The sequence below is a fragment of the Pinus tabuliformis genome, chromosome 2_1 (genome assembly GCF_031772625.1).
Source record: "Pinus tabuliformis cultivar Carrire ecotype Pingquan chromosome 2_1, CPIR1, whole genome shotgun sequence".
Classification (NCBI taxonomy): domain Eukaryota; kingdom Viridiplantae; phylum Streptophyta; class Pinopsida; order Pinales; family Pinaceae; genus Pinus; species Pinus tabuliformis.
Genome location: NC_142299.1, coordinates 120,985,223 through 120,996,386, shown reverse-complemented (window position 1 = coordinate 120,996,386; position 11,164 = coordinate 120,985,223).

The following is an 11,164-nucleotide window of genomic DNA, read 5'->3' as shown; positions in this document are numbered from 1 at the left end:
ATTTACTACAGAAAATGAGGCCAACAGGCCCACAGTTAGCAGCCTGAAAAGGGTGGGATTGAATATGGCCACGCTCCCTCGAGAGACGCTCCACCTCTTGCAGGATGGAGTCACCGCGAAACTTAGGGCTCGGGAAAGTCGTGCTCTGTAGGTGTGTTACACAGCATTTTGTCACTGTCCATGTACTCCCCATTCCTTGGTCCTGGAGGACCTCTACAGTGAGCCCCTCATGCTTTGCCTTCATGGAGAAACTCCCATTATGTCCCTCTTCATGAGCAGATCTTTTCCCTTTTGCACCATTTCCCCAGAAAATTCTGTTTTACCGAATTTACAAGATCGGCGCTAATGGCCTTTGTATCCCCCATGCTGATGTGCATAGATTAGCATTATTCCCCGCACTGATTAGTGCAATTGAGTTGTGTTCCAGTCGCGCCGGTCCTGTTATGGAAAGTTTTTTAAATTAGAGTTGAAGCTTCCATCTCTAGAAGCTCCATAACGGAAGTCTGGCAAATGGTTTGGCCGGATGGGGTCGAGGATGACAGTTTGGGCTCCTTTCCCCTATAATGATGGAACTACCTCAAGAGATAAGTCCTTCTCCCATGAGAAGAGGATCCATCTCCCATCCATATTTCCTATATAAACCTCCCTTCTTCCCAAGCACAAACTAGTGACTAATGTAAAAATCAGAATTAGACAAGCAAGCTATTACTAGTTGTAGCCATCCAATTGTATGAGGGAGAAGTGTGTTTGGTTTGGAGTGAAGCCTAAAGGGAAATGTCTTTAAACTATTGTTGTTTGAAGCCATCATGAAGTGCTAGATAAAGTTTGTGGGAACCTTGTCTTGTCAGAGGAAGACTGCGACGTCAAGACGAATGGTTGTAATCTCTCTTTGAATATTAATATATGCAACTATAGATTGATTTCCTACATGTTTTGTAATATTACATATTTGTGTCTTGATGCCTCTTGACTCATTAATTAGGTTGAATTGCAATTTGTCTATTATTATGTTTGTGTGTTTTTGTTGTTTACTTGTTGCAGAAGCTTGAAGAAGGAACTGAGAGATTGTTGGAGCGGGCAGGCGAGGACATCATCAAGCAAGATAAGCGACCAAGAAGTAGGCCCTCTTGATTGATTCTAATCTAAGGAAATCTTCCATAGAATTTACCTATTATGGCTAGACCCATTATCGGGCTAGAGGAATTTGTTCGTGTCCGCACTTATAATTTTACTTCACCACAAGGTGATGAGCGAGCAACGCATCAACATCGAGCAGTTTGGCCTGCAGCGCAATGAGGCAGAGAAACAAAATAAGTAGATCATGCAGGTTGTGGAGGAAGCCTTTCGAATGGTCCCGAAGTTTCACATTCAGGCAGAAGAACCAGTTGAGGCGCACGTCCTCAAGTTGGCCACAGGGGTAAGCGACACTCAGATAGAGATGGCCAGGATTCAGTTGGAGCTGAACTTGCAGATCACAAAATTGCAATTGAGGGCTCAACCTTCAACTCTAATGGAAGTTAGGGAACAGTGTGCCACCACTGTTACAGCAGCAATAGCGGCGGTCAATAGTGCAGTAGAAGACTACACATGACTTCTCGAATAGTCATTCAAGGTCCTGACCACCCTGCAAGAGGACTCGAATGTAGAGAGCCTAGAGATAGAGGTGCACAAGCTACAACAAATATATGATGAGTTCAAAGGGACTGCGCAAATGGTCACCCTTACACAGAGGCTCGCATGGATGCAGGATGCAAAGGTGCTTAAGGAACAGGTGGATGTCGCTTGGCACAAAGAATTAGTCCTAAAAATGCACCTACAGCCATGGATAGACAAGGTATATACGATCACAGCTTCCATTAAAGGAAAGCTCGGGAAAATACAAGCAACTCAATAGAAGATTCTGGGTGGCAATTCAGCGACAGTCACCGAGTAGAGAGTGGAAGAAGTCCAACAAGCGGTTGCTCAGTGCGCTGCCGAGGTTGCGATCATCCAAACGAAGCTAGGAGGTGTTCGCACTAAGATCTTCGCGCCTGTAAAGTGACTCGAGGGCGAGTCACGATGTTTTTGTTGGGAGGTTGTTGGGCGCGGGACGCCCCAAGGGTATTTTTGGGGCTAAAAGCCCATATTTTGGTCAAATTGTGTAATCCAAGTGCAAAGACTCCAAATTTTTTGGTCGCAGAGCACGTAGGTGTTAAAGAGTCATAGGGTTGTTTGCCCTTATTTTGGAAATGTAATGTTGGTTGTAGAAGATCTACCCATGGTCCTTAGACCATGGGATTGTATAAAAAGAGCTAAGCTCTAAGTAGATAAGGAGACACCGAACATGTAAGAAAGTCATAGCTTTAGAGCAAGAAGTCTAAGTTTGGGTCGTAGCATAGGTAGAGGCTCTGCAGCTGAGTGCGTAGAGGCCTAAGGTAGAAGTCCACAATTGACTGTGCAGACCCCTACAACTGAGTGTGTAGGGCAGTTCGAGTTTGTAATCGTCCAAAATTATCAATAAATAGAAGTATCGTACAATTTCTGCGTCTTTATTTCCTGTTTATGCATTTGGTTATGATGGGTATGAATTTCACTTATAATGCTTATATGATGCATGAATATAAGCCCCAAGGTTAGCTCAATCGGTCAAGTCGCCAATGAGGTCACAGGGTCGAAATTGGGTTAGGTCTGTGATGGCCGAGGGGTGTGACCCCCTTCGGGTGGGGTCCACTCTAGAGACTTTCGATCCTGGACGTAACCACTGACCATGTCCGTGAACCACCAGTGAAAAAAAAAAAAAAAAAAAAAAAAAATGATGCATGAATATATGTAAATGTGTTGGTTAAGTAAACGCAAGTAAGAACATCTGTTTACGCGAAGCTAACTGAGATCGGTTAATAAGATAAGTAAGACACTTAGCTTAGTTTGGGAGATATTGCAGTTCACTGCCCTAGCAATGCGAAAGTCCCTGAGCTGCAGGTTAGGGCTGTGCAAAAGCCAATTGTACCCTTTCATGAAGGTACTAAAGGGTGGAACAAAGGGATAAGCAACCTGCGCAAAGGAAGGTATAGCCAGAATAAACTGACATCACAACCATCTCAAGGGTGTGGAAACTTGGTTCCAGCATCCCCCCATACTGCTTCGAGTGAGACTTCAGTCCGCGCTCTGCAGGCTGATGTCGAAAGGGCCAGTAGTGTAGGGATTTGTTTGGCTAACTAATGTTGAACCTGGTTCAGGCCCCCTCAAGCTAATAGGTTTCTTCAACCATATCAAATTGTCTCTCCAATGGTGTAATATGCTTCTCCTATTGTAGTATCATCGAGTGATTGTAGGAGAATTAGTTGGGTATAGATCTGCCTTTGACCCACCTCGAGTATTTGGGCCAATTCTAGATGTTATATCCTATTGACAAATAAGTATGATCCAATTGGCTTTCATATTTACTGAGCTTCATACTATTGGATCGATCTAATATTTAGATATGAAGAATCTCTCATCGTCTACCGCTATTCTAAACAGGATGGTAAAATTGTCAGATCGTTGGTCCTGTATTTGAGGATCAACGCATTTATTTGTGGATCCGACAGATTGGGTCGGATATGAGTTTGATACCCATGGCTTCATGCTTTGTGAGAGAGGGATATGGTTAGATGCATTGTTCTCCTAGTCAATCTATAGATTCCATTGACTGGAGGGCGCATTAGAGTGTTCCTTTCCCATTAAGATCTTGTAGCAGAAACAAAAATATATTTTTCTTCTTCTGGGGGCGGTATTTTCTCTTAGTTAGTGTTGGAAATAATACTAAGAGGGGGGGTGAACCAGTATTAACAAATCGATAATATTTTCATTTCCATTTTCTGATTCATATACGCTATTTCAGTTAAGGATACCCACGTATATACGCAACTGTGTTTAATGAAACTAGTGTATATCCAGCAAACTTATGATTCAGTTAGTTGATCTTCAATGAGTGCATCAAAACATTATTAACCGTATGAACAGTAAACAGGTGCAGTAAAACAGAATAGATCATCACACATAAGAAGCACACATGAACAACATGATATAAGGTGGAAACCCAATGTGGGTGAAAACCACCTACTGTAATTCGTCTCTATCTTCTTTTAATAAGAAACTTATTTTTACAATATTTATGTACTGGTGCAGTCTTATACCAGTACGCAAGCTTCTACCTGCAGAAGGCTACAACCTTCTCTCGTTCTCCAACTTCTCCTGGAAGGGAGCTACAACCCCCTTAGCTCTTGTACTAGCTGATGTACTAGTATGTAGGTACTAACCTACAGAAGGCTACAACCTTCTCTTTTCTTCTAGGGACCACGTTTCATAAATTTTCAGACTGGATCCATAAATACAAAACAATCACCACTGGAATACAATCATTAACTCTAAATCACCCAACAACTGAATCACTGAAACCTCGTCATCAAAACACAGTCACCAGAACACATAGCAGAGCCCAGAACTCTGCAACAACCATTAGAACCAATAGTAACCTGAAATATCAAATCTCATAATGTATACGCTACTTGACTGTGTCGAACCTACGTGTATATGCCCTTTCACCAGGGAGAACCCGCGTACAAATCTAAAAATAATTATTTATTCCTTTGCTGCAATTTCAATCTCAACTATACCCAGAACATAAGATATAAAGGATAAGATATGCATCAATATTCAGATCTATTCATGATCATACCATTTAATGATAATGCATTTTAGTCTTCGTGATCTCGGTCCATCAACCGCATAGGTGCCTCCTTGGTTCAAGTCGAGCAAAGCATCACAAACCCATAACTAGCATGCTAGATCTCACACTTCATCAGATATTCATCACTTGCTCACTTGCACCTCTTGGCCTAATGATCTTCTCCTTATATAGGTTTAGGCCTCTCTCAATACCATGGTCCAAAACCATGTAGAACCAATACCTTGGACCTAATACCTGGGGTCAACACTTAGAACCAAATTGTTAGAAAATTATATATTACAAAGCAATGGAACACATACAATAGTGCATCAATATAAACACAAAAAAAGCGTAAAACTAGAGAGACACAGATATACGTGGTTCACCCAATTGGGCTATCTCCACCCCGAACAGCCAGTCCTTCCTTTCTATTATCCAGCAAAATGAAGAGACACAACCTACAGCAGATCCGTTGTAATATCCTCTGTCTTCTATCACAGTCTCACCTCTCTATTTCTCGCTCAGAGAATACACATCTATTACATAGCCTCAATACAATGCCCTCATACAAAGAGAGGGGTTGCCTTCTAGGGAAAAAAACCCTAAACTAAACATAAGTTCTACTGTCAGATCATCCGCCTAATGAACGGCCCAGATTGACTAGAAATTACTATACTTTTACAAGGCAATTTTACATCTGTTCTTTAGCTTCGGGGGTGCTGTCCCCGAACCCCCCCCCCCACACCCCGCCCGCGTGGAGGGGTGTAAAAACTTCCTGGGGTATACATCTGGCTGAAATAAAGACCTCTAAATAATCATGTTTGACACCCAACACAAATACCATGGACCAAATACCACGGACCAAAACTTAGTTTTCCAACATGTACGCGTCTTTCCTTCTGTGAACCTGCGTGTGTACGTATGCGCACCATTTGTTCTGCTAACCTGCGTGTATACACACTTTCATCAAGGTTAACCTGCATATACCTCTCCCTTGACCTACTGCACTATGATCTGTCATCTGAGTGAGTTGCCACCAAGGACAACACCTGTATCATACCTTTGAGTGAGTTGCCATCAAGGACAACACCTATATCATAATGCCAACAATCTCCCCCTTTGGACTTAATGGCAACCACCACACCAAGTTACTCTCCCCCTTTGACATCAAGGGAAAAGGGCAGACCAAGATGTTCTCTCCCTTGGTATACCTTTTGTTGTCCATACTCCCCCTGAGTACCTGCTAAAATATCTAATTGAGCTCCCCCTTTGTATATGCCAAGATGTACCAATCTGTCCATGCTCCCCCTGAGCATAACATGGCTCTATACATATATCAATCTCCCAACCAAGTGGGAATACACCATTTTTTACTCATCCACCCAACCAAGTGGGGATATACCAAATGTTTATACATGACTCAAAAACAAGAAACATTACATCATCCATCTCATGCATAGTGGGGTAACAAAATACATCATATGACTCACAAAGACCAAGGACCTAAACACGACCATGATAGTTATCAGCAACTATCATACACCATATGATCTACACCATAAGCATTTGTCACTAGCATTCAGACCTGTAACCTGCAATCCATTCTTTTGGTCAATCAACAATCAGTCGCAAGATGTGTCAATAAGCATCATCACCAAGGACTTCTAACCATAATGCCAAGAATGCATTATTCGAAGCATATGCTCCCTCTGAGCCTGTGCCAACCATCATATACCATGACTGAACCATTTCCTGATTCTATTCTACTCCTTTTTCTTCAGAGATCCATATATGCGACTATGCAGCCTATAACTCGCGTATATACGCAAATTATCTTCATAATATCTGTGTATGAAAATTGGAATACTGAAAGTCTACACTTTCAATTTCCCCGGTGTCTGTTATGTCAGCTAACTGAGTTATGTCCCACCTTTCTGTCTCTAATTTTTTCTTCTTCAATACCTGGAATTGTGATGATGTATGATCCTCTTGCTTTGGAGTTCGAATTCTGCTCCTGCATTCCCTTGATTTATGTCCAAACTTGTTACATGCATAACATATTACATGTTTCATATTCCTCCTATAGCAGTCAATGGATTTGTGACCAAACATATTGCAAGTAGAACAATATCCCTTGAAGTACCTAGAGCGAGATGATCTTTCTGTGTGATGGTCTTGACCCATTTTGCTTATGCATCTAGCTGCAATATGTCCAAAGTTATGACATACATAACATTCAACATTATTTATTGGAGGAAATAGTCAATTATCACTTCCATAGTTAGGAGGAAAAGATCTTCTTTGAAGAATTTCTTTCCTTGGTCGTTTTTGGGGTTGACCACTTATCTCTTTGTTGATAATTTCAGATTTTGCATTAGAATTCCTTTCCTCACCCTGTGAGCTAGATTCACCTTCGACAGTTTCATAAAAACCAAGACCAGTTTTAATAGTAGGGGATCTTTGACTACTAAGAATATCATCAAAAATCTTAGTACTGTCTTGAAATCATAACAGTTTATCCTTTTCTTCTAATTTACCTTTTAAGATATTCACCTCTACCTAATGTTGTTCTTCCTTTTCCAGATATTGCTTCCTTATGTTTTCTTCAGCTTTTCTTCCTTATTCCACTTGCTGCGTTAATTCAATCACTTCATGTTCCTGTTCTTCAAGAGCTTCTTTATTCTGCTTCTTTGATTTTTTAAGATCTTCTTTTAGAGAGAGGATCTTAGATTCAAGTCTCTGAATTGTTATGCTCTGATCTTTTACTACATCCTGCAGCTGCTCCCTTACTATGGTTACTGTCTCTAGCTGTTCTTTTAATCTGGTAACTTCTTCTGTTTCTACGTTCTTATTTTCATATGTCATGAGAAGTCTAATGTCTTCATCACTATTGGATGAGTCATTACTTTTATCATGAGTATAATAACTTCTATTACCTTCTTCAGACATCTTTCCTTTGTTATGAGGGCATCTAGCAGCGTAGTGACCAACTCTACCACAAGAAAAGCATTTGAAAGGTAGCTTACCTTTGAACCTTATAGATCCCCATTCAAGATTCTTGAACAAATTTAACTCATATTCTGCTTCTGAATTGTATCCTGATTCACTAAGTTTTTCTTTTCCATTTGCTGATACTTTAAATGCGGCTTCTCTCATATCTGATGGTCCTTCTTTTCTCATCTCAAAAGCATTTAAGATTCTGTGAAGCTGCATCACAATGATTTTCTGTAGATACTCCTTTTCTTCTATGGCAGACACTTTGGATTCAAATTTATCAGACAAGGATCTCAAAACTTTTTCAACCAAGACAACTTCCTTAATTCCTTCACCCAGATTCCTCATACAATTAACAATCTCATACATACGCAGGAAGTAATTAGATATGCTTTCATTACTATGCATCTTAAGAGTTTCATACCATATTCTGAGAGTTTGAAGCTTAGCACGTTTTATATGATCATCTCCTTCGTAGCTTAGAATGATTTTGTCCCATATTTCTTTGATTTGAACTGCATGACCTTGACAAATTCTAATTGTGACAAACTTCCCAATAAGATAGTAACAGTTTTGGCATTGAGTTCATATTGCTTTCTATCTGTTGTATCTATAGGATTTGCTGATGGATATGTATATCCTCCTTCCATGATTCCCCAAACATTTGTTCTAAGTGATTGTAGATATGTTGTGGTTCTTATCTTCTAGTAGACAAAATTGTTCCCATCGAAGATTGGTGGTCTGATGGATTCGTCTCTTTCATGATTACCCATCCTGATGGATCTTCCTTTAAGCAATCAAGCTTCTTCCAAAGGACCTACTCTAATACTAATTGTTGGAAATAATACTGAGAGGAGGGGGGGCGGGTGAATCAGTATTAACAAATCACAATCTTTTCATTTCCATTATCAGATTCATATATGCTATTTCAGTTAAGGATACCCACGTATATACGCAACTGTGTTTAATGCAACTAGCGTATATCGAGTAAAATTATGATTCAGTTAGTTGATCTTCAATGATTGCATCAAAACATTATTAATCATATGAACAGTAAACAGGTGCAATAAAACAAAACAGATCATCACACATAAGAAGCACACATGAACACCATGATATAAGGTGGAAACCCAATGTGGGTGAAAACCACCTGCTGCAATTTGTCTCTATCTTCTTTTAATAAGAAACTTCTTTTGACAATATTTTTGTACAGGTGCAATCTTATACCAGTACGCAGGCTTCTACCTGCAGAAAGCTACAACCTTCTCTCGTTCTCCAGCTTCTCCTGGAAGGGAGCTACAACCCCCTTAGCTCTTGTACTAGCTGATGTACTAGTACGTAGGTGCTGACCTACAAAAGGCTACAACCTTCTCTTTTCTTCCAGGGACCACATTTCATAAATTTTCAGACTGGATCCATAAATACAAAACAATCACCACTGCAATACAATCATTAACTCTGAATCACCCAACAACTGAATCATTGAAACCCTGTCATCAAAACACAGTCACCAGAACACAGAGCAGAGCCCAGAACTCTGCAACAACCACTAGAACCAATAGCAACCTGAAATATAAAATCTCATAATGTATACGCTACTTGACTGTGTCGAACCTACGTGTATACGCCCTTTCACCAGGGAGAACCCACATACAAATCTAAAAATAATTACTTATTCCTTCGTTGCAATTTCAATCTCAACTATACCCAGAACATAAGATATAAAGGATAAGATATGCGTCAATATTCAGATCTATTCATGATCATACCATATAATGATAATGAATTTTAGTCTTCGTGATCCATGTCCATCAACCACATAGGTGCCTCCTTGGTTCAGATCGAGCAAAGCATCACAAACCCATAACCAACATACTAGATCTCACACTTCATCATATATTCATCACTTGCTCACTTGCACCTCTTGGCCTAATGATCTTCTCCTTTTTCTACTAACCTGCGTGTATACGCACTTCCATCAAGGTTAACCTACATATACCTCTCTCTTGACCTGCTGCAGTATGATTTGTCATTTGAGTGAGTTGCCATCAAGGACAACACCTGTATCATACCTCTGAGTGAGTTGCCATCAAGGACAACACCTATATCATAATGCCAACAGTTAGGACAATCAAATTCCTTTGGTCAAACACCTACCTTTCGTTAATGATCCAGATCTTTTACTTCAAGGATGCATACAGAATTTCTTATGAAGAGCATGTAACCGAGTGACATAAACACATAAAAGAAGCAGAATTCAAAAGAAACCATGAGATCGAAGGAACAAAAACAACTTGATAATGGAGTTCACCTAGTGTGGGCTACGTCTCATGGGGCCTGCTCAATGTGGGGAGGATTCTTTCATTAAATGGTAGTGAAATCAAATTACAATTAATTAGAAAAATGACCCTTATACCTCCATTTTCCAAAATGGTCTAAAAATGCAAAGCTTTGCTGCAAAAATAGACATCATCGTTGAATTCGTGGTGCAAAATCATGTCAAACCACTATAAACTTGACCTTGTTCTGAGCATGTGACTTCTGGAGCTCTAAGGAATCTTTTAGTTTCCCTACAAGATTCTCTACACAAAGATTCTCCCAAGATTCCAAGGAATTTTTCTTGAAAAACGTGTTAGGATGGGCGCATTTCTGGCATGGGGCACTGTTCCTCCTCCTGCAATCGGTGCTCTCAGTTCCACTCGGCCTTCCCTCTCTCTCCCGGCTGGCAAAGTCTAGAGTTTAAATGGTGTTGCGTGGGCAAATATCCCAATAGAGTCGTTGGGGGAGTTGGTGGCACGTTTGAATAGGATCGAGGTGGTCGTGGGTTCCAACCTCGCTGACCCCCCATATATGACTGGCAGATTATTTTTCATGGTAGTGTATTATGGTTTTTGGCGCCTGACGATTACAAGTCCATCGTCCGCAGGCTTGCCCACCGACTGACGCAGGTTCAACGCCTTCCGGCCCCTCGATTTTCGACGACAATATATATATATATATTCAGAATATGTTATGTGCCTCGTTTCACTGGGTTTGACCCTCGACCGACCGCCCGAACCGTTTTGTTTTTTTGAATTTTAAATTTTAAGGCACAATAGTTAAAAGTTTCCAGTCAATTTCTAAGGGTTATTGGTCAATTTAGAGAGACGAAAAACTCGTCGCTACCAATGGCCGGATTCTGGCAACCACCACTGGTGAAAATTTTCGAACACTTAACCAACCACCAAGCTTGCTGATGTCACTCTGGCGCTCTATCATTGGTTTGTATCGCCACGTCATTTTTCTGATGTCATCTTGCCACATGTCAACTTGTGATTGGTCCTCCTTGATCCATATGGCCTTGTCACCCTACTGATGTTAGCAGCCACATAGATGACGTCATCATCCATACTATTGACGTCAACATGCCACGTGGCACTGTGGGTCGCACCTGCAAAAACTTTAGTTGTTTTGGAAAAACTTCAACATACCATAACTTTCAAA